At 45.9% G+C, this 22,615-nt stretch overlaps 1 protein-coding gene across 4 annotated transcripts in view; it reads left to right on the plus strand.

Annotated features, from left to right (window-relative positions):
- Positions 1 to 22,615, plus strand: part of ZWILCH (zwilch kinetochore protein) — a 106,336-nt gene that overhangs the window by 9,504 nt on the left and 74,217 nt on the right. The gene's annotated exons all lie outside the window — the stretch shown is intronic.

Genomic DNA, 22,615 nt, shown 5'->3' on the forward strand with positions numbered 1-22,615 from the left:
GACTAAACTTCAGACAGAAAGGCCCAAAAATAAACCAACTGAAAACCACCGCAGTGAAGAACTGGCAGAGCATCAAAAAGGAGGAAACACAGCGTCTGGTGATGTCCATGAGTTCAAGACTTCAGGCAGTCATTGCCAACAAAGGGTTTTCAACTAAGTACTAGAAATGAACATTTTATTTAAAGTGATCAAATCTGTCCAATTACTTTTGGTCCCTTTTAAAAACCGGGTGGCACATGTTAAGAGCTGAAACTCCTAAACCCTTCATCCAATTTTAATGTGGATACCCTCAAGTGAAAGCTGAAAGTCTGAACTCCAACTGCATCTGAATTGTTTTTGTTTAAAATTCATTGTGGTAATGTCTATAACCAAAATTAGAAAAATGTCGCTGTCCAAATATATATGGACCTAACTGTATATGTGACCTCTTCCAGGCTCCGCGGAGGACGCTGCCAGGAAGATGACTCTGCCTCCAGAGCTTGTTATACATTTAAGGAGGAGTTACCAGTGTGATGTGTAACACAGAACAGGAGACGTGAAACTCTCTTTTTTGCAAACAACTTTTCTGCTTCTCTCTGAGCTCTGCTGTGTTGCATCCCTGTCCGCCTGTAAGATGGAAGCTGAGAGGAACCTGCAGATGTATCAAGTATAATCAGGAAAGTAGAGAGCGGCCATTACACAATTCCCTCTTATATTTATAACAAGCTCTGGAGGCAGAGTTATCTTCCCTGCATCGTCCTCCCCATAGCCTGGAAGAGGTCCTTTACGTAAAGCAACAGATGATTTTTTTTTTTTTATTTTTTTTTTAACCACAAAGCCTCATCTATGAGACATACAGACAGGACTTTTTCAGCTTTCTATAACCTGTATGCCGATATTATTATTTTAAATAGGTTAAATGTGGTGAGAGATTCCCTTTAAAATCTATATACTGTACTTCTGTAATGTGGATACGTACTGTACCTGCATTATATAAGTAGCTATATGATGAGCATCTCTTGGGGATTTGATCAAGAGTAATGGCGTCCTCGATGCTGAGAAGTACAGGTAGATACTTATCCAGGGGAGCAGGGTGGCTCAGGTGAGCAAATTTTTTTTTTAATTCAGTTCCGATTATGATTGGCGCTGAAATATTGTTTTTGCAATATTCACCCAATATCATTGGAGTCAATGGGAGTAGAAATGAGTGATCATGTTCGGAACTGATCATCAACCATAAATTCAACACGGATAGGGTACCAAAATGGCAAATTCACATTCGGTGACCGATTCTGAACATATTCGCTCAACTCTACTCAGTGGTTAGCACTGTTACTTTGCAGCAGTGCGTCAAAATCCCACCACGGACAACATCTGCAAGGAATTTGTATGTTCTCCTTGTGTTTGCGAGAGTTTCCTCCAGATTCTCCGGTTTCCTCCCACACTACAAAGACACACTGATAGGGAATTTTGATTGGGAGCCACAATGGGGACAGTGATGATGATGTCTGTAAAGCGCTGTGGAATATGATGGAAGTATGTAAGTAAGCATTATAAATAAATCCATTATGCAATACCATTCACAGGACAGTACAGCCGCTGTCATTTTGGACTGTCTTCATTGTTAAAAGCAAGAAGGGATGTGATTCAGCAAAGTGCCTTTTGCTAGAAAACTGGTGCAAAATATTTTGTAGAGTCAGGGTGGTTTCACATTTGCGTTTTTTTTTTTTGCGTTTTTGCGGTAAAAAACGCAAAAAAAGCATGCGTTTTTTCCCCTATACTTAACATTAAAAACGCATGCGTTTTTTGCATGCGTTTTGACGCGTTTTTGCAACGCATGCGTTTTGTTGGACAAATGCAACATGTAGTAATTTTAGCGGCGTTTTTTTGCCGCGAAAAAAAACACATGCGTTTTTTCGCGGTAAAAAAACCCATTGATGTCTATGTAAACACATGCGTTTTTAAGCACATGCGTTTGCATGCGTTTTTATAGAAAAACACAAGAATACACACTTATAAGCCATTCCCCAACCCTAACCCTAAAACACAAACTGTAACACAAACTGTAACACTAACCCTAACCCTAGGAACCCTAACCCTAGGGATCCTAACCCTAACCCTAGGGATCCTAACCCTAACACAAACCCTAACCCTAGGGATCCTAACCCTAACACAAACCCTAACCCTAAAACACAAACTGTCACACAAACTGTCACACAAACTGTCACACAAACCCTAACCCAAACTGTAACCCTAGCCCTAACCCTAGGGATCCTAACCCTTAGGGTTAGGGTTAGGTTCCCTAGGGTTAGGGTTACGGTAAGAGTTAGGGTTTGTGTTAGGGTTAGGATCCCTAGGGTTAGGGTTTGTTAGGGTTAGGGTCCCTAGGGTTAGGGTTTGTGTTAGGGTTAGGAACCCTAGGGTTAGGGTTTGTGTTAGGGTTAGGGTTAAGATCCCTAGGGTTAGGGATAAGGTTAGGGTTTGTGTTAGGGTTAGGGTTTGTTAGGGTTAGGATCCCTAGGGTTAGGGTTTGTGTTAGGGTTAGGATCCCTAGGGTTAGGGTTTGTGTTAGGGTTAGGATCCCTAGGGTTAGAGATAAGGTTAGGGTTAGAGTTAGGGTTTGTGTTAGGGTTAGGATCCCTAGGGTTAGGGTTTGTTAGGGTTAGGATCCCTAGGGTTAGGGTTTGTGTTAGGGTTAGGATCCCTAGGGTTAGCGTTTGTGTTAGGGTTAGGGTTAGAGTTTATGTTAGGGTTAGGGTTAGGATCCCTAGGGTTAGGGATAAGGTTAGGGTTTGTGTTAGGGTTAGGGTTTGTGTTAGGGTTAGGATCCCTAGGGTTAGGGTTTGTGTTAGGGTTAGGGTTTGTGTTAGGGTTAGGATCCCTAGGGTTAGGGTTTGTGTTAGGGTTAGGGTTTGTGTTAGGGTTAGGATCCCTAGGGTTAGGGTTTGTGTTAGGGTTAGGATCCCTAGGGTTAGGGTTTGTGTTAGGGTTAGGATCCCTAGGGTTAGGGTTTGTGTTAGGGTTAAGATCCCTAGGGTTAGGGTTTGTGTTTGTGTTAGGGTTAGGATCCCTAGGGTTAAGGTTTGTGTTAGGGTTTGTGTTAGGGTTAGGATCCCTAGGGTTAGGGTTTGTGTTAGGGTTAGGATCCCTAGGGTTTGTGTTAGGGTTAGGATTAGGGTTAGAGTTTGGGTTAGGGTTAGTATCCCTAGGGTTACTAGGGATCCTAACCCTAAGTATTTATGTTTATAGTGGGTTTTCTAGTTGATTTTGATGATTGGCATCTGTCAAACACTTCTCATTATGCGTTTCAAAAACGCAAACGCAGGGAAAAACGTGTTTAAACGCGTTTTTGCATCAAATGCGTTTGCGTTAACAACGCTGCGTTTTGAAACGCAAGTGTGAAACCAGCCTCACTGTGGTGTTTTGTTTTGTTTTTTTTAACTACTCTAGCATTCCTGGTGAGGTGCACGTCACTGAGAAATTCATTAAGTGGCGTGCCCCTCTTAATAAGTTTGGTGGCTCATACGCCTGCAAGCCTTTCATTAAGGCCGGGGTCACACTTTTGAGTGCAATGTGAGAAACTCGTGCCTCAATACCCGGTACCGGAGCATTCAGCTGTGCAGAAATACATGCGGCCGCACACTCCAGTCCCGAGCACCAGCCGCAGTGCCGGGTATTGATGCGAGAGACTCGCAAGTGTGACCCTGGCCTAAAGGTACCGTCACACATAACTATATCGTTAACGATATCGTTGCAACGTCACGCTTTTGGTGACATAGCAACGATCCCGCTAACGATCTCGTTATGTGTGACAGCGACCAACGATCAGGCCCCTGCTGAGAGGTCGTTGGGGAATGATCAGGACCATTTTTTGGTCACTGATCACCCGCTGTCATCGCTGGATCGGCGTGTGTGACGCCAATCCAGCTATGTGTTCACTGGTAACCAGGGTAAATATCGGGTTACTAAGCGCAGGGCCGCGCTTAGTAACCCGATATTTACCCTGGTTACCATTGTAAAAGTTAAAAACAAAAAAAAAAAACTACATACTCACATTCTGATGTCTGTCACGTCACCCGCCGGCGTCCACTGTGTCAGCGCCGGCCGTAAAGCAGAGCACAGAGGTGACGTCACCGCTGTGCTCTGCTTTACGGCCGGCGATGACACAGTGGACACCGGGGGATGTGACAGACATCAGAATGTGAGCATGTAGTGTTTTTTTTTTTTTTTTTTTTTTTTTTTACTTTTACAATGGTAACCAGGGTAAACATTGGGTTACTAAGTGCAGAGCCGCGCTTAGTAACCCGATGTTTACCCTGGTTACCCGGGTGCTGCAGGGGGACTTCGGCATCGTTGAAGACAGTTTCAACGATGCCGAAGTCGTTCCCATGATCGTTGGTCGCTGGAGAGCTGTCTGTGTGACAGCTCCCCAGCGACCACACAACGACTTGCCAACGATCACGGCCAGGTCGTATCGCTGGTCGTGATCGTTGGTAAGTCGTTTAGTGTAAAGGTACCATAAGACTGAGGTGCGCAGTTCAGTCTTAATTAACTGGCTGAAAGGAAGTGATATGGCCCCACGGCGCCGGGATTTCATGAACAACCTCCTTACAGAGTTCCTTCAGAACTGTGTGCAAGTGTACCTATTTATTATACTTATTTATATATAGTGCCATCATTTTCTTCAGCAGTTTCCAGACATAATCATCAATATCTCTATCTGGGCTCACAATCTAAATTCCCTCAGGATGCTTTTGGATACATAGAATTGATGATGTTTTGAATGCAAAGGGTGGTCACACCCCATGCTGATTTGATATAGATTTATTTTTATTCATTCACTTAGTAGTTTATTTTAGCAAAAGTAACAAAATACAAACATTTCTATTTTTGAAAGCTTTCTTAGGGCTCTTTCACACGTGTGAAAGCTGTCGCCACACATATGCAAGGCACTTACACACGTAGACCCATTCAAGTGAGTGGGTCTGTGCCCATGTCATGGTCTATGGACCGTGTGTCCGTGGGCAAAACACGCTTTTTTTTTACTAACTGCATGTTCTGCAAATCGTCCTGCACACTGATTACACATGGATGGTATGTGTTTGATACATACCGGTGTCTGGCAATCAGCAGTATTGTTCACGCTGATCCTGGGTGCTGAAGACCGCTCTCCTCATCTTCCCTGTGATGAGCGTGAGCAGGGGACAATGTTGAGTGTTGTGTTCAGGATAGGAGAAAAACAAAAATGGAAAGACACCTGCACTTGCTCACATTTCGAAAGGTAATTCTAAAAGCTGCAAAATGATATTAAACACCCCTGGTAAAACAGGAAGGTAAAAAAGCAAAACTGTAAAATAAATGACACTGCACTAGATTGATATATAGCATTAGGTTCACAAATAAACGTGTCCAGGTGTTAGAATGGCCAAGTCAAAGTCCAGACCTCAATCCAATCGAGAATCTGTGGAAAGAGCTGAAAACTGCTGTTCACAAACGATCTCCATCAAACCTCACTGAGCTCGAGCTGTTTGCCAAGGAAGAATGGGCAAGAATTTCAGTTTCTCGATGTGCAAAACTGATAGAGACATACCCCAAGCGACTTGCAGCTGTAATCACAGCATAAGGTGGCGCAACAAAGTATTAAGTTAAAGGGGCCGAATAATATTGCATACCCCACTTTTCAGTTTTTGAATTTCCACAAAAATTTAAAATAACCAATAAATTTCGTTCAACTTCACAATTGTGTTCCACTTGATTCGTCACCAAAAAATTACATTTGGTATCTTTATGTTTGAAACATATGTGGGAAAAGGTTGAAAAGTTCCAGGGGACCGAATACTTTCGCAAGGCACTGTAGCCCCCTCCAACTTAAAAAATAGCAGCCCGCAGCTGCCCCAGAAAAAGTGCATCTATGAATTTGCCAATTTTGGTGCTTTGCAAAGCTCTTCACCCTTGCCCTGCGGCAGTGACAAGTGGGGTTAATATTTGTGGGGTTGATCTCACCTTGTATTGTCCAGTATCATCAAGCGCAAGGCTTAGTAATGGAGAGGAGTCTATAAGACACCTTTCCATTACTAATCCTATAGTTAGATTGTATAAACACACAGCAAGTATAAAATTCTTTATTTTGAACAAAACATACTTTTTATATTTAAAAGTAACAGGTGAGTATAGCGCCCATTCCATTAAAGCCCTCATCTCCTGTAATAAAATAAACAACCATATCCCTCACCTGTCCGAAGTTCTGTCCCACGCCGTAATCCACGTCTGGGATAAATAGTTTTTAACCGATGCCAATATGTGACCATCGAGGCTGAAAACCATTGGAGAATGAGCTACTGGGAGCACAGCGTTAGTGACCAACGTTGACCTCATTGAGGTTGCCGCAGGTCACTGAGGCTGTGCTGCCGGGCCGGCCCCTGAACTGAGGTTACCTTGGTCAGATCACTACTCACACTTTGAGTAAAAGTCTCACGGAGTGATGGGATCATCTTCTCTTTCAATATAGAGCAGAACATCTGTGAATTCATGATACCATCAATGAATGCTCCCCAACACCAGCAGCACTCGTGCACCCTACATAAGGACATTGCCACCACCCTGTTTCACTGTAGGCAGCATTCATTTTCCTTTGTACTCCTAACCTTTGTGATGCCACACGGTTTTGAAGTCCTCAGTTCCCAAAACATGTATCTTTGTTTTATCACTCGAGTATAGAGCCCCATTAGTTTTCATATTTTCATCATGGGCCCTGGCAAATTGTAGTCAGGTTTTTTTTGTGCTTGGGCTTTTGAAAAGGCTTTCCTTGTGGATGACACCCATGCATGCCATACCTCTGCAGTGTATGCCACAATGTGTGACGGGAAACACTCACCCCAATTTGGCTTTCTACTTCTTTAGCTAACTGTAGTAAACTACAAACTATTTTCTTTAACCCTTCTCATTAGAAGACGTTCCCGTTTAGATCTTTACTACCATGGTCGGCTTGGATGTCTCTTTGAGATGGTTGCAGTTTCATCTTTGTTACTGGACACCTATTTAATGAATAATCAGACTTAATTATTGAGTTGGACCAATAGAATTCCTCATAGATTACAATAATCCCTTCATATATGGATACTGAAAACCAATAGAGACTGTAACGGGGTCTACCAAGCTGGGGTACCTCTTTCAGTACCACCCCGTGTTTCAGGAGGTCCAATCTGCTTTTGCTACATTCTGAATGAAGGACGCTGGCAGGAATTTCTTGATTACGTGAGAGCATATAAAAGCTGACTGCTTCTCCACGTATTTCCAGTCGAACAACACCCTTTATTTACAGCACACAGAATATATAACACAGATACACAGGGCAGGCCAATAGAAAAACAGCAGGCCAGACATACATTACAATAGCCGCAGGGGGCCGGAGCCTGCCGCTATTTACTGTGGGAATTTCAAAGGTGGGGGGAGGTCAGAAAGAATATCTTGTCCAGGGGCGCAGCCTGTGGACTGATGCATTTCACATGGAAACTATTATACATACATATACTGCATAACATTCTTGGTGCTGGGGGGGTTCTGTAACATGGCTCCCCTTTTCAGCGACGCGATCGGCATACACAGTCTGATCCTTAACGGATCGGTTTGGGGATGACCGAAGTTTATGGGGTTGTTACGAGTTCCGTTTGTCGACTTAGTCCATCGGCGTCACCGTTTTGTTTGCCGGGTCTGTAGTGGATGGTGAAGTCCAGAGGTTGTAGGGCTACACTCCACCGCAGTAATCTGGCGTTGTCTCCGGAGACCCAATTAAGCCAGACTAGGGGATTATGGTCCGTTAGGAGGGAAAACTGTCATCCATACAAATATGGTTGTAACTTTTTGAGTGCCCATACTATTGCCAGGCACTCCTTCTCGATGGCTGCATAGCTCACTTCACGGGGCAGTAGTTTCCGACTCAGGTAAGCTACCGGGTGTTCTTGGCTGTCCGGCCCGACTTGGCTCAGTACTGCCCCCAATCCAAACATAGAAGCGTCTGTGTGGACAAGGAAACGTTTAGTTGGATCGGGTGCGGCCAATACAGGGGTATTGGTGAGGGCGTCCTTTAGCTGGCAGAAGGCTTCCTCACACTCTGGGGTCCAGGTTACCTGGTGGGGTTGGTTCTTACGGGTCAGATCAGTGAGGGGCTTGGCTACGCTGCTGTAATTGGGAACGAATTTCCTGTAATACCCCGCTGTCCCTAGAAACGCCATGACCTGGGTTTTAGTGCGTGGGGTGGGCCATTTGGCTATGGCCTCAATCTTGGCTGGTTCTGGTCTCTGTTTTCCACTTCCCACCCAATGCCCTAAATACTGAACCTCTGCCTTGCCCACGAGACACTTGTTTGGGTTCCGGGTGATTCCGGCTTTGTGGATCCTGTCTAATACTGTCTCTAGGTGATTTAGATGCTCTTCCCATGTCGCGCTGTAGATGGCGATGTCATCCAGTTAGGCACATGCATAGTCCTGGAGACCATCCAGAAGCCGGTCAGCCAGCCTCTGGAAGGTCTTCATCCCGAATGGCATAACTCGAAACTGGAATAAGCCAAACGGGGTGACAAATGCCGACTTGGGAATAGCATCAGGACTAAGGGGAATCTGCCAGTAGCCTTTGCATAGATCGATGGTGGTCAAATACTTCGCCCCTGCCAGCCGGTCTAACAAGTCATCCACACGCGGCATGGGATACGCATCCATCACTATTTTCTCATTGAGCTAACGATAGTCTACACAAAACCGTGTAGTCCCATCCTTCTTGGGCACTAACACTACGGGGGATGCCCAGGGACTATCTGACTCTTCAATGACCCCTAAACGCAACATCTCTTGTATCTCTTGTCGCATCCCTTCTCGTAGAGACTCAGGGACGCGGAAGGGGGGTTGTCGCAGGGGGGTCTGATCCTGGGTCTCAACCTTGTGTTGTGCCAGGTGAGTGTACCCGGGTTTCCCCGAAAACATCCTCTGTCGCAGCCTCAACAACTCCTCCGCCTGCTGTCTCTCCCGGGGACCTAAGTCTTCATCCCAGTGTACCTGGTCCCATGTTTTAGACTGAGTCCTCTCCCCTAAGACATCAGGCAAGGGAAGTCCGGCTAAATCCTCTGCTTCAGGTGCACAGATGGCCACTACCTCTTCAGGGTGCTCCCGATAGGGCTTCAGCATGTTCACGTGGAACATGCAGATAACCCTGGGGTCGTCACAATCGGTGACATTATAGGTGGTGTCGGCTATTTTCCCCACTACCTGGTAGGGCCCCTGCCATGCAGCATGGAACTTGTTCTGCCTAGTGGGCTCTAACACCAGGACCTTCTGCCCTATTTCCAAGGTACACTCTCTGGCCCTCCGATTGTACCATATGCGCTGGCGCCGCTGGGCCACCTGTATGTTCCCACGTACAGCCTGGGTCAGCTCCTGTAGGCGGTCCCGGAATTCCAGCACATAGGGTACAATAGGTACCCCTTCTATGGTGCCCTCCCCTTCCCAGTGTTCTAGCACTAAGTCTAGGGGTCCCCTTACCCGTCTCCCGTATACCAGTTCGAATGGGGAGAACCCCGTGGATTCTTGGGGCACCTCTCGATAGGCAAACAGGAGGTGAGGCAAGAATTTTTCCCAGTCCCTGTAGGTCCTGATAAAAGTCCCAATGAGTTGTTTTAACGTCCCGTTAAAGCGTTCACACAACCCATTGGTTTGCGGGTGGTACGGGGCGCTTCTAATGGACTTTACGCCGCACAGCTTCCACAGTTGGTTGGTCACCTCTGCTGTAAACTGGGTACCCTGGTCGGAGATAATCTCCCGGGGAAATCCAACCCGTGAGAAAACCTGGAGCAAGGCAGCCGCCACCGTCTCTGCCAGTATGTTAGGTAACACAACCACCTCTGGATACCGTGTGGCATAATCTACCACTGTCAATATATACCATTTCCCTGATGGACTGGGTTTGGCTAACGGCCCTATCAGATCGACCGCTACTCGGCTAAATGGTTCCTCCACAATGGGGAGGGGGCGTAATTTGGCCATGCATCGATCTCCCCTCTTGCCAATGCGCTGGCAACTGTCACGGGTCTGGCAGTATTGACGAACATCATAGGTTACCCCCGGCCAAAAGAAGTTTTGTGTCAGACGATGCCTGGTGCGACTGACGCCGAAGTGCCCGGCCAAGGGTATGCCATGAGAGATTCGCAGTAACTCCTGCCTATACTTCTTGGGAACTACCAGCTGTCGTTTCATAGTGGGGCTCGTCCCTGTGTGGTGCTGCTCTGTGATCCGGTAGAGGAGTCCCTGCTTCCATATAAACTGTTCCCCTTCCAGTACCCCTCTCCCCTCCTGTGCCTTCCCACGATATCCCTCCAATGAAGGATCCTCAAGTAACTCCCTCTTAAATTCATCTGGGGTGGCCCAAGAAATGTGTCTGGCTATGGGAATACGTGTAGGGCTGGGATGTCTTACCTGGGCCTCCTCTGAGTGTGATTCCGCCTTCGCAGCTCGAGCTTGTCTCCGGGTGGTCACAGGATATGTCTCAGCCAGAGGAGCAACCGAGAAGGCAGACAACATGGGCCCCAAGTCATTTCCCAGCAAAACGTCTGCAGGCAAATCCTCCCTCTGGCATTCAGTCTCCTCCACGTTCACATTGGAGGGCGCTGCACTGTCGTGTTCCATGATGGCTGCTATCAAATCCGCTTTTGTTTTGTTGCTGGCGATTACCCCTCGGGCTTCCACCAGATCTTTTAATGTAGTCCTCTTTAACTTCTGGTAGTTGTCTTCCATTCATTCCTTTCCTCCTGTAGAAGGGATATCACATCCCGCTGTCTGCCACCAGTGTAACGGGGTCTACCAAGCTGGGGTACCTCTTTCAGTACCACCCCGTGTTTCAGGAGGTCCAATCTGCTTTTGCTACATTCTGAATGAAGGACGCTGGCAGGAATTTCTTGATTACGTGAGAGCATATAAAAGCTGACTGCTTCTCCACGTATTTCCAGTCTAACAACACCCTTTATTTACAGCACACAGAATATATAACACAGATAGACAGGGCAGGCCAATAGAAAAACAGCAGGCCAGACATACATTACAATAGCCGCAGGGGGCCGGAGCCTGCCGCTATTTACTGTGGGAATTACAAAGGTGGGGGGAGGTCAGAAAGAATATCTTGTCCAGGGGCGCAGCCTGTGGACTGATGCATTTCACATGGAAACTATTATACATACATCTACTGCATAACATTCTTGGTGCTGGGGGGTTCTGTAACAGAGACTATGAAGGAGCAAATGATCAACAATGATAAAATATAAAAACTTTTATTTAACTCCTTAACGACTGCTGATACGCCTTTTAACGGCGGTAGTTATGGGTAGTTAAACCACAGCGCCGTTAAAAAAAATTGCAGGCTAAAAAAATCATTTTTGTGGAAAAAAAAAAAAGGTTTTTTTATTTTCACGACTCTGCTTTATAAACTTCTGTGAAGCACTTGGGCAGTCAAAGTGCTCACCACACATGTAGATAAGTTCCTTGGGGGGTCTTGTTTCCAAAATGGGGTCACATCAGGGGCTCTGCAAATGCAACATGATGCCCACAGACCATTCTATCAAAGTCTGCATTCCAAAATGGCGCTCCTTCCCTTCCGAGCTCTGCCATGCGCCCAATCAGTGGTCTGTGAAAAAATGATTTTTTTTATTTTCATGGCTCTACGTTATAAACTTCTGTGAAGCACTTGGGGGTTGATAGTGCTCACCACACATCTAGATAAGCTCCTTGGGGGGGAGGGGAGGGTCTAGTTTCCAAAATGGGGTCACTTGTGGGGGGTTTCTACTGTTTAGGTACATCAGGGGCTCTGCACTACTTCCCATCTGAGCCCCGATGTGTGCCCAAACAGTGGTTCCCCCCCCCCCACATATGGGGTGTCAGCATGCTCAGGACAAACTGGACAACAAATTTTGGGGTCCAATTTCTCCTGGAAAACAATATCAATGCCAATAAATCTTAAATCACATGAAGTCTCACACCGGGGGTCCCTAGGGAGACAGAAGAAAAAGGAACTTAATGCAAGATCGCAATAAATCCTGATACAGAACTATAAACCCCTCTTAGCAAGTAGAAAAGTGAGCAGTTCCTGGCTGTGTAAGAAATGGAGGAACGCTGAAAACAATTGCAAAGAGAGAGGGGAAAAGAGGGGGGAAAAAAGGACATCCAGGATGAGAAAGCCATCTGATTTACCAGATGAATCAGTGAAATGGGCGTCAGGGCATGAAGTCCAGGGGTCAATAGCCAAGAGACCGAGGCAATGTGGGGAGCCCCACACATATCGCTGCAACCAGCAGCTTTGTCAGGGGAAGTGTGCTGGGGAAGGGGATCAACCAACCTTAAATAGTGGAGCAATCAGGCATAACATGTGGCTGGTGTGTGGAGAGCAGAGTGGTGAAAAGCCGGAAGACTATCCTGGCCAGGATAGACGCATCCGCAGAGATAAAAAAAAAACAAACCCTTTCATGTGGGAGGAATATAGAAATATCAAGTGCACAGAGACCATTGAACAGATGGCCCATATTTGCTAGTAGACTGGCGCCTATACCATGAGGAAAATTATGCTGATAGAAAGCACAGCAAAAAATATATATATATGTGCGCAAAGGCTGGCCATTTAAAAGTGTCTATGTACCAACAACCCCTATAATAGGGGGAACCATATAATATATTGTGGGTTTTTACCCCTACCCATATGCACAAATCTGCCAATAGAAAGCGCAAAAAGAAATATGGGCCCAGGGGAGAAACAAAAAAAAAACAATTGAAAGTGCCTATGTGCCAGCAGCCCTTATGATAAAGGGTTACGTAGTGTGAGACCCACCATGTTGGGTGGTGCTGAACAATACGCTAGGAAAAATTATAAGTAAAGAAAATGAGAAATATAAGGGGAAAACATAAATATGGACAAGCAAAAAATAAAAGGAAAAATAACATAGAAAAAAAGAGCTAAGGTACGGTACATAAAAATAAATTGAATGAAAATATATAATGTAAATGTGGACATATAAATTACACATGAGCACATTGCGCATAAAGAAAAAAGAAAAAAAACACAAAAAACAAAAACCTATATACATACAAAATGCAATAAATAACAAGTAAATGAAGACTTCATCCCAAAAAGCTTGTGTAAAGGTGCTCCTCATTAAGGCCATTGGGAGCTAGGCTCCGTAGGTTGAAGATCCAGCGTGATTTGGTTTGAAGTAAAAGTTTCTTGAGATTTCCGCCTCTAGTATTCAGGTGAGCCCTCTGTAAACCAAAAAATCGAATATTAGTGACCGACCCACCATGTTTGGTCAAAAAATGGGAGGCCACCGGGGTCAGGGTCTTACCCTTTTTGGCATCAGAGGACGCTAAATGTATTGTGGAAAGGTGCTTCTGTGCTCTTTTCCTTAAAGGGAACCTGTCACCCCCAAAATCGATGGTGAGGTAAGCTCACCGTCATCAGGGGCTTATCTACAGCATTCTGTAATGCTGTAGATAATCCGCTGATTTTACCTGAAAGAGGAGAAAAAGAGGTTAGATTATAGTCACCCAGGGGCGGTCCCGCTGCGGTCTGGCCAAATGGGTGTCTCAGGTCCGCTCCGGCGCCTCCCATCTTCATTCCATGACGTCCTCTTCTGCTCTTCACGCCGCGGCTGCGGCAAAGGCGTACTTTGCCCTGTTGAGGGCAGAGCAAAGTACTGCAGTGCGCAGGCGCCGGAAAGGTCAGAGAGGCCCGGTGCCTGCGCTCTGCAGTACTTTGCTCTGCCCTCAACAGGACAGACAAAGTACGCCTGCGCCGGAGCCGCGGCGTGAAGACCAGAAGAGGACGTCAGGGAATGAAGATGGGAGGTGACATCATTGGTTTTAGCATGTTGTATACTAGAAAGCGGGAAAAAAAATCCAAGTGCGGTGAAATTGCAAAAAAGTGCAATCCCACACTTGTTTTTTTTGTTTGGCTTTTTTACTAGGTTCACTAAATGCTAAAACTGACCTGCCATTTTGATTCTCCAGGTCATTACGAGTTCATAGACACCAAACATGTCTAGGTTACGTTTTATCTAAGTGGTAAAAAAAAATTCCAAACTTTGCTTAAAAAAAACACAAAACAAAATTGTGCAATTTTACGTTACCCGTAGCGTCTCCATTTTTCGTGATCTGGGGTCGGGTGTGGGCTTATTTTTGCGTGCCAAGCTGACGTTTTTAATGATACGATTTTGGTGCAGATACGTTCTTTTGATCGCCCGTTATTACATTTTAATTCAAAGTCACGGCGACAAAAAAAAACGTAATTCTGGCATTTCAAATTTTTTTCTCGCTAGGCAATCAGGTTAATCCTTTTTTTATTGATAGATCGGGCGATACCAAATATGTGTAGGTTTGATTTTTTTTTTTTTTTATTGTTTTATTTTGAATGGGGCGAAAGGGAAGTGATTTAAACTTTTATATATTTTTTTTTTTTCATATTTTTTAAAACATTTTTTTAACCTTTTGCCATGCTTCAATAGCCTCCATGGGAGGCTAGAAGCTGGCACAACTAGATCGGCTCTGCTACATGGGAGCGATCATCAGATCGCTGCTATGTAGCTGAATTGCAGGCTTGCCATGAGCGCCGACCACAGGGTGACGCGCACAGCAGGCCGGCATCAGTAACCATAGAGGTCTCAAGGACCTCTATGGTTACCATCCTGACACATCGCTGACCCCCGATCATGTGACGGGGTCGGCGATGCAATCATTTCCGGCCGGAAGCGCCAGTTAAATGCCGCTGTCAGCGTTTGACAGCGGCATTTAACTGGTTAATAGCGGCGGGTGAATCACGATTTCACCCGCCGCTATTGCTGGCACATGTCAGCTGTTCAAAACAGCTGACATGTCCCGGCTTTGAGGTGGGCTCAGTGCCGGAGCCCACATCAAAGCAGGGGACCCGACCTCCACAGTAATAGTACGGCGGAGGTCAGGAAGGGGTTAAATGTGAGATGGTCTCTAAAAAAAAATGGTTTTGTAAATTTTGTTGTAAAAAGAGAAATTGCTGGTCAACTTTTAACCTTTATAACTTCCTAACAAAAAAAATGTTTCCAAAATTGTGCTGATGTAAAGTAGATATGTGGGAAATGTTATTTATTAACTATTTTGTGTCACATATCTCTGATTTAACGGCATAAAAATTCAATGTTTGAAAATTGCAAAATTTTAATAATTTTCTCCATATTTCCATTTTTTTCATAAATAAACGCAGGAAATATCGGAAAAATGTTACCACTAACATGAAGTGCTATATGTCACGAAAAAACTGTCTCAGAATCAGCGGGATTGTAGAAATGAGAAATTGCTGGTCAACTTTTCACCCTAATAACTCCCTAACAAAAAAAAAGTTTGGTTCCAAAATTGTGCTGATGTAAAGTAGACATGTGGGAAATGTTACTTATTAAGTATTTTGTGTGACATATCTCTGTGATTTAATTGCATAAAAATTCAAAGTTGGAAAATTGCGAAATTTTCATAATTTTCGCCAAATTTCCGTTTTTTTCACAAATAAACGCAGGTACTATCAAAGAATTTTTACCATTGTCATGAAGTACAATATGTCACGAGAAAACAATGTCAGAATCACTGGGATCCGTTAAAGCGTTCCAGAGTTATAACCTCATAAAGTGACAGTGGTCAGAATTGTAAAAATTGGCCTGGTCATTAAGTACCAAACTGGCTCTGTCACTAAGGGGTTAAATATATAGAAACATAATTACATATGTAGCATAGAAGTATAAATACAATGGTACATAAATAAAAAACTAATTAACAGACATATACCCAACTAGATGACTAGACATATACCGTATATACTCGTGTATAAGCTGAGATTTTCAGCACGGGTCATTGCCTGGTGTCATCGCCGCATATTAGTCCCTGCATCTTGGTCGCTGGCATCTGTCTTCCTGTCTTACTTCCTGTGCTGAGCAGTCATTTGGTACCGCTCATTAAAGGGAACCTGTCACCCCCGTTTTTTGAGATTGAGCTATAAATACTGTTAAATAGGGCCTGCGCTGTGTGTTCCTATAGTGTATGTAGTGTACCCCGATTCCCCATGTATGCTGAGAAATAACTTACCAAAGTCGCCGTTTTCGCCTGTCAATCAGGCTGGTCAGGTCGGGAGGGCGTGGTGACATCGCTGGTTCTTCCTCAGCTTTACGTTGGTGGCGTAGTGGTGAAGACACAGCGCGCGATCTGCGCTGTCATCCCTTTCGTCGGTGGGGGCGGCCATCTTCCTGGGGCCGCGCGTGCGCAGATCGAGTGCTCTGCTGCACGGGGCTTCAGGAAAATGGGCGCGGGATGCCGCGCGTGCGCATTAGAGATCGCGGCGGCCATTTTCCCAAAGCCGAGTTTGCATCTCGGCTTTGGGAAAATGGCCGCCGCGATCTCTAATGCGCACGCGCGGCATCCCGCGGCCATTTTCCTGAAGCCCCGTGCAGCAGAGCACTCGATCTGCGCACGTGCGGCCCCAGGAAGATGGCCGCCCCCACCGACGAAAGGGATGACAGCGCAGATCGCGCGCTGTGTCTTCACCACTACGCCACTACGCCACCAACGTAAAGCTGAGGAAGAACCAGCGATGTCACCACGCCCTCCCGACCTGACCAGCCTGATTGACAGGCGAAAACGGCGACTTTGGTAAGTTATTTCTCAGCATACATGGGGAATCGGGGTACACTACATACACTATAGGAACACACAGCGCAGGCCCTATTTAACAGTATTTATAGCTCAATCTCAAAAAACGGGGTGACAGGTTCCCTTTAAAGTAATGAATATGCACGCGTCTCCACTCCCATAGGCGTGGAGCGCATATTCATTACTTTTAATGAGCGGTATCATTATGTGTTGTGAATTCTGTTATCGAACTCCCTCCTGTGGTCATGAATGGTACTTCGGCGAGTTCTGTCCATGGACTCCCTCTGGTGGCTGTGAGTGGAGCTGCTGCTTCTGAGGTTCCTTCCACAGGTGACGTAGTTTATTCTTTGGCTGGCTGCTCTATTTAACTCCACTCAGATCGTTACTCCTTGCCAGCTGTCAATGTTCTTGTACTGGTTCAGTTCGCTCTTGGATCTTTCTGGTGACCTGTCTACTCCAGCAGAAGCTAAGTCCCTGCTAGTTAATTATTTGTTCATTGTTTCCTTGTCCAGCTTGCTATCATGATTTTGTCTCGCTAGCTGGAAGCTCTGGGATGCAGAGTGGCACCTCCACACCGTGAGTCGGTGCGGAGGTCTTTTTGCACACTCTGCGTGGTCTTTTGTAGTTTTTTGTGCTGATCACAAAGATACCTTTCCTATCCTCAGTCTGTTTAGTAAGTCTGGCCTCCCTTTGCTGAAACCTGTTTCATTTCTGTGTTTGTGACTTTCATCTTAACTCACAGTCAATATATGTGGGGGGCTGCCTTTTCCTTTGGGGAATTTCTCTGAGGCAAGGTAGGCTTTATTTTCTGTTTCTAGGGCTAGTTAGCTCTTAGGCTGTGAAGAGGTGTCTAGGCCGAGTTAGGTACGCTCCACGGCTATTTCTAGTTGTGTGATAGGATTAGGGGTTGCGGTCAGCAGAGCTCCCACTTCCCAGAGCTTGTCCTGTGTCAGTTTAACCATCAGGTCGTTCCGGGTGCTCCTAACCACCAGGTCCATAACAGTACAGCTGGCCCAAAGTATTAATGCATCTTAATAGAGGGATAAGAGAAGTTCTGAGACCGTTTTTTTTTCTCTGCAGTGTGTTTTGTCTTTCTCTTCCCCTTAACCTCTGGGTGGTTCAGGACACAGGTGTAGATATGGACATTCAAGGTCTGTCCTCTTGTGTGGATCATCTCACTGCAAGGGTACAAAACATTCAAGATTTTGTGGTTCAGAATCCTATGTTAGAGCCTAGAATTCCTATTCCTGATTTATTTTCTGGGAATAGATCTAAGTTCCTGAATTTCAAAAATAATTGTAAACTGTTTCTTGCTTTGAAACCCCGCTCCTCTGGTGACCCCGTTCAACAAGTAAAAATCATTATTTCTTTGTTGCGTGGTGACCCTCAAGACTGGGCATTTTCCCTTGCGCCAGGAGATCCTGCATTGCGTGATGTAGATGCGTTTTTTCTGGCGCTTGGATTGCTTTATGATGAACCTAATTCAGTGGATCAGGCAGAGAAAATCTTGCTGGCTTTGTGTCAGGGTCAGGATGAAGTGGAGGTGTATTGTCAGAAGTTTAGAAAGTGGTCTGTGCTTACTCAGTGGAATGAGTGTGCCCTGGCGGCAATTTTCAGAATGGGTCTTTCTGAAGCCCTTAAGGATGTCATGGTGGGATTTCCCACGCCTGCTGGTCTGAATGAGTCTATGTCCTTGGCCATTCAGATCGATCGGCGCTTGCGTGAGCGCAAAGCTGTGCACCATTTGGCGGTATTCTCTGAGCATAGGCCTGAGCCTATGCAATGTGATAGGACTTTGACCAGAGCTGAACGGTAAGAACACAGACGTCGGAATGGACTGTGTTTTTACTGTGGTGATTCCACTCATGCGATCTCCGATTGTCCTAAGCGCACTAAGCGGTTCGCTAGGTCTGCCACCATTGGTACGGTACAGTCAAAATTTCTTTTGTCCGTTACTCTGATTTGCTCTTTGTCGTCCTATTCTGTTATGGCATTTGTGGATTCAGGCGCTGCCCTGAATTTGATGTACTTGGAGTTTGCCAGGCGCTGTGGTTTTTTCTTGGAGCCCTTGCAGTATCCTATTCCATTGAGAGGAACTGATGCTACGCCTTTGGCCAAGAATAAGCCTCAGTACTGGACTCAATTGACCATGTGCATGGCTCCTGCACATCAGGAGGATATTCGCTTTTTGGTGTTGCATAATCTGCATGATGTGGTCGTTTTGGGGTTGCCATGGCTACAGGCCCATAATCCAGTATTGGATTGGAAATCTATGTCTGTGTCCGGCTGCGGTTGTCAGGGGGTACATGGTGATGTTCCATTGCTGTCAATTTCGCCTTCCACTCTTTCTGAAGTCCCTGAGTTTTTGTCATACTACCGGGATGTATTTGATAAGCCCAAATCCAGTGCCCTACCTCCTCATAGGGATTGTGATTGTGCTATTAATTTGATTCCTGGTAGTAAGTTTCCTAAGGGCCGACTGTTTAATTTATCTGTGCCAGAGCACGCCGCTATGCAGAGTTATATAAAGGAATCCTTGGAGAAAGGTCATATTCGCCCGTCGTCATCACCGTTGGGAGCAGGGGATTTTTTTGTAGCCAAGAAGGATGGTTCTTTGAGACCTTGTATTGATTACCGCCTTCTTAATAAGATCACAGTCAAATTTCAGTACCCTTTGCCGCTGCTGTCTGATTTGTTTGCTCGGATTAAGGGGGCTAGTTGGTTCACCAAGATAGATCTTCGAGGGGCGTATAATCTTGTGCGAATTAAACAGGGCGATGAATGGAAAACAGCATTTAATACGCCCGAGGGCCATTTTGAGTACCTGGTTATGCCATTCGGGCTTTCTAATGCTCCATCTGTGTTTCAGTCCTTTATGCATGACATCTTCCGAGAGTACCTGGATAGATTCATGATTGTATATTTGGATGATATTTTGGTCTTTTCGGATGATTGGGAGTCTCATGTGAAGCAGGTCAGAATGGTGTTCCAGGTCCTTCGTGCGAATTCCTTGTTTGTGAAGGGGTCAAAATGTCTCTTTGGAGTTCAGAAGGTTTCATTTTTGGGTTTCATTTTTTCCCCTTCTACTATCGAGATGGACCCTGTTAAAGTTCAGGCCATTTATGATTGGACTCAGCCGACATCTGTGAAGAGCCTGCAGAAGTTCCTGGGCTTTGCTCATTTTTACCGTCGCTTCATCGCTAATTTTTCTAGTGTTGCTAAACCGTTGACTGATTTGACCAAGAAAGGTGCTGATGTGGTCAATTGGTCCTCTGCGGCTGTAGAGGCTTTTCAGGAGTTGAAGCGTCGTTTTTCTTCTGCCCCTGTGTTGTGCCAGCCAGATGTTTCGCTCCCGTTTCAGGTCGAGGTTGATGCTTCTGAGATTGGAGCAGGGGCGGTTTTGTCCCAAAGAAGTTCTGATGGCTCGGTGATGAAACCGTGTGCCTTCTTTTCTAGAAAATTCTCGTCTGCTGAGCGCAATTATGATGTTGGCAATCGAGAGTTGTTGGCCATGAAGTGGGCATTCGAGGAGTGGCGACATTGGCTTGAAGGAGCCAAGCATCGCGTGGTGGTCTTGACGGATCACAAGAATTTGACTTATCTCGAGTCTGCCAAACGGTTGAATCCTAGACAGGCTCGATGATCGCTATTTTTCTCCCGTTTTGATTTTGTGGTTTCGTACCTTCCGGGCTCTAAGAATGTGAAGGCTGATGCCCTGTCGAGGAGTTTTGTGCCTGACTCTCCAGGTGTTCCTGAGCCGGCAGGTATTCTCAAAGAGGGGGTAATTTTGTCTGCCATCTCCCCTGATTTGCGGCGGGTGCTGCAGAAGTTTCAGGCTGATAGACCTGACCGTTGTCCAGCGGAGAAACTGTTTGTCCCTGATAAATGGACGAGTAGAGTTATCTCTGAGGTTCATTGTTCGGTGTTGGCTGGTCATCCTGGAATCTTTGGTACCAGAGATTTGGTGGCTAGATCCTTTTGGTGGCCTTCTTTGTCACGGGATGTGCGTTCTTTTGTGCAGTCCTGGGGGACTTGTGCTCGGGCTAAGCCCTGCTGTTCTCATGCCAGTGGGTTGCTTTTGCCCTTGCCGGTCCCGAAGAGGCCCTGGACGCATATTTCCATGGATTTTATTTCAGATCTCCCTGTCTCTCAAAGGATGTCGGTCATTTGGGTGGTTTGTGATCGCTTCTCTAAGATGGTCCATTTGGTACCCTTGTCTAAATTGCCTTCCTCCTCTGATTTGGTGCCATTGTTTTTCCAGCATGTGGTTCGTTTGCATGGCATTCCGGAGAACATCGTCTTGGACAGAGGTTCTCAGTTTGTTTCGAGGTTTTGGCGGTCCTTTTGTGCTAAGATGGCATTGATTTGTCATTTTCTTCGGCTTTCCATCCTCAGACAAATGGCCAAACCGAACGAATTAATCAGACTTTGGAAACATATCTGAGATGCTTTGTTTCTGCTGATCAGGATGATTGGGTGTCCTTCTTGCCTTTGGCTGAGTTCGCCCTTAATAATCGGGCCAGCTCGGCTACTTTGGTTTCGCCTTTTTTCTGTAATTCTGGTTTCCATCCTCGTTTCTCTTCAGGGCAGGTTGAGCCTTCGGACTGTCCTGGTGTGGATACTGTGGTGGACAGGTTGCAGCAGATTTGGACTCATGTGGTGGACAATTTGACATTGTCCCAGGAGAAGGCTCAACGTTTCGCTAACCGCCGGCGCTGTGTTGGTCCCCGACTTCGTGTTGGGGATTTGGTTTGGTTGTCGTCTCGTTATGTTCCTATGAAGGTTTCCTCTCCTAAGCTTAAGCCTCGTTTCATTGGTCCGTATAAGATTTCTGAAGTTCTCAATCCTGTGTCATTTCGTTTGGCCCTTCCAGCTTCTTTTGCCATCCATAATGTGTTCCATAGGTCGTTATTGCGGAGATACGTGGCGCCTATGGTTCCCTCGGTTGATCCTCCTGCCCCGGTGTTGGTCGAGGGGGAGTTGGAGTATGTGGTGGAGAAGATTTTGGATTCTCGTATTTCGAGACGGAAACTCCAGTACCTGGTCAAATGGAAGGGTTATGATCAGGAAGATAATTCCTGGGTTTTTGCCTCTGATGTTCATGCTGCTGATCTAGTTCGTGCCTTTCATTTGGCTCATCCTGATCGGCCTGGGGGCTCTCGTGAGGGTTCGGTGACCCCTCCTCAAGGGGGGGGTACTGTTGTGAATTCTGTTATCGAACTCCCTTCTGTGGTCATGAATGGTACTTCGGCGAGTTCTGTCCATGGACTCCCTCTGGTGGCTGTGAGTGGAGCTGCTGCTTCTGAGGTTCCTTCCACAGGTGACGTAGTTTATTCTTTGGCTGGCTGCTCTATTTAACTCCACTCAGATCGTTACTCCTTGCCAGCTGTCAATGTTCTTGTACTGGTTCAGTTCGCTCTTGGATCTTTCTGGTGACCTGTCTACTCCAGCAGAAGCTAAGTCCCTGCTAGTTAATTATTTGTTCATTGTTTCCTTGTCCAGCTTGCTATCATGATTTTGTCTCGCTAGCTGGAAGCTCTGGGATGCAGAGTGGCACCTCCGCACCGTGAGTCGGTGCGGAGGTCTTTTTGCACACTCTGCATGGTCTTTTGTAGTTTTTTGTGCTGATCGCAAAGATACCTTTCCTATCCTCAGTTTGTTTAGTAAGTCTGGCCTCCCTTTGCTGAAACCTGTTTCATTTCTGTGTTTGTGACTTTCATCTTAACTCACAGTCAATATATGTGGGGGGCTGCCTTTTCCTTTGGGGAATTTCTCTGAGGCAAGGTAGGCTTTATTTTCTGTTTCTAGGGCTAGTTAGCTCTTAGGCTGTGAAGAGGCGTCTAGGCCGAGTTAGGTACGCTCCACGGCTATTTCTAGTTGTGTGATAGGATTAGGGGTTGCGGTCAGCAGAGCTCCCACTTCCCAGAGCTTGTCCTGTGTCAGTTTAACCA

This window comes from Ranitomeya imitator, chromosome 4 (assembly GCF_032444005.1).
Source record: "Ranitomeya imitator isolate aRanImi1 chromosome 4, aRanImi1.pri, whole genome shotgun sequence".
Classification (NCBI taxonomy): Eukaryota; Metazoa; Chordata; class Amphibia; order Anura; family Dendrobatidae; genus Ranitomeya; species Ranitomeya imitator.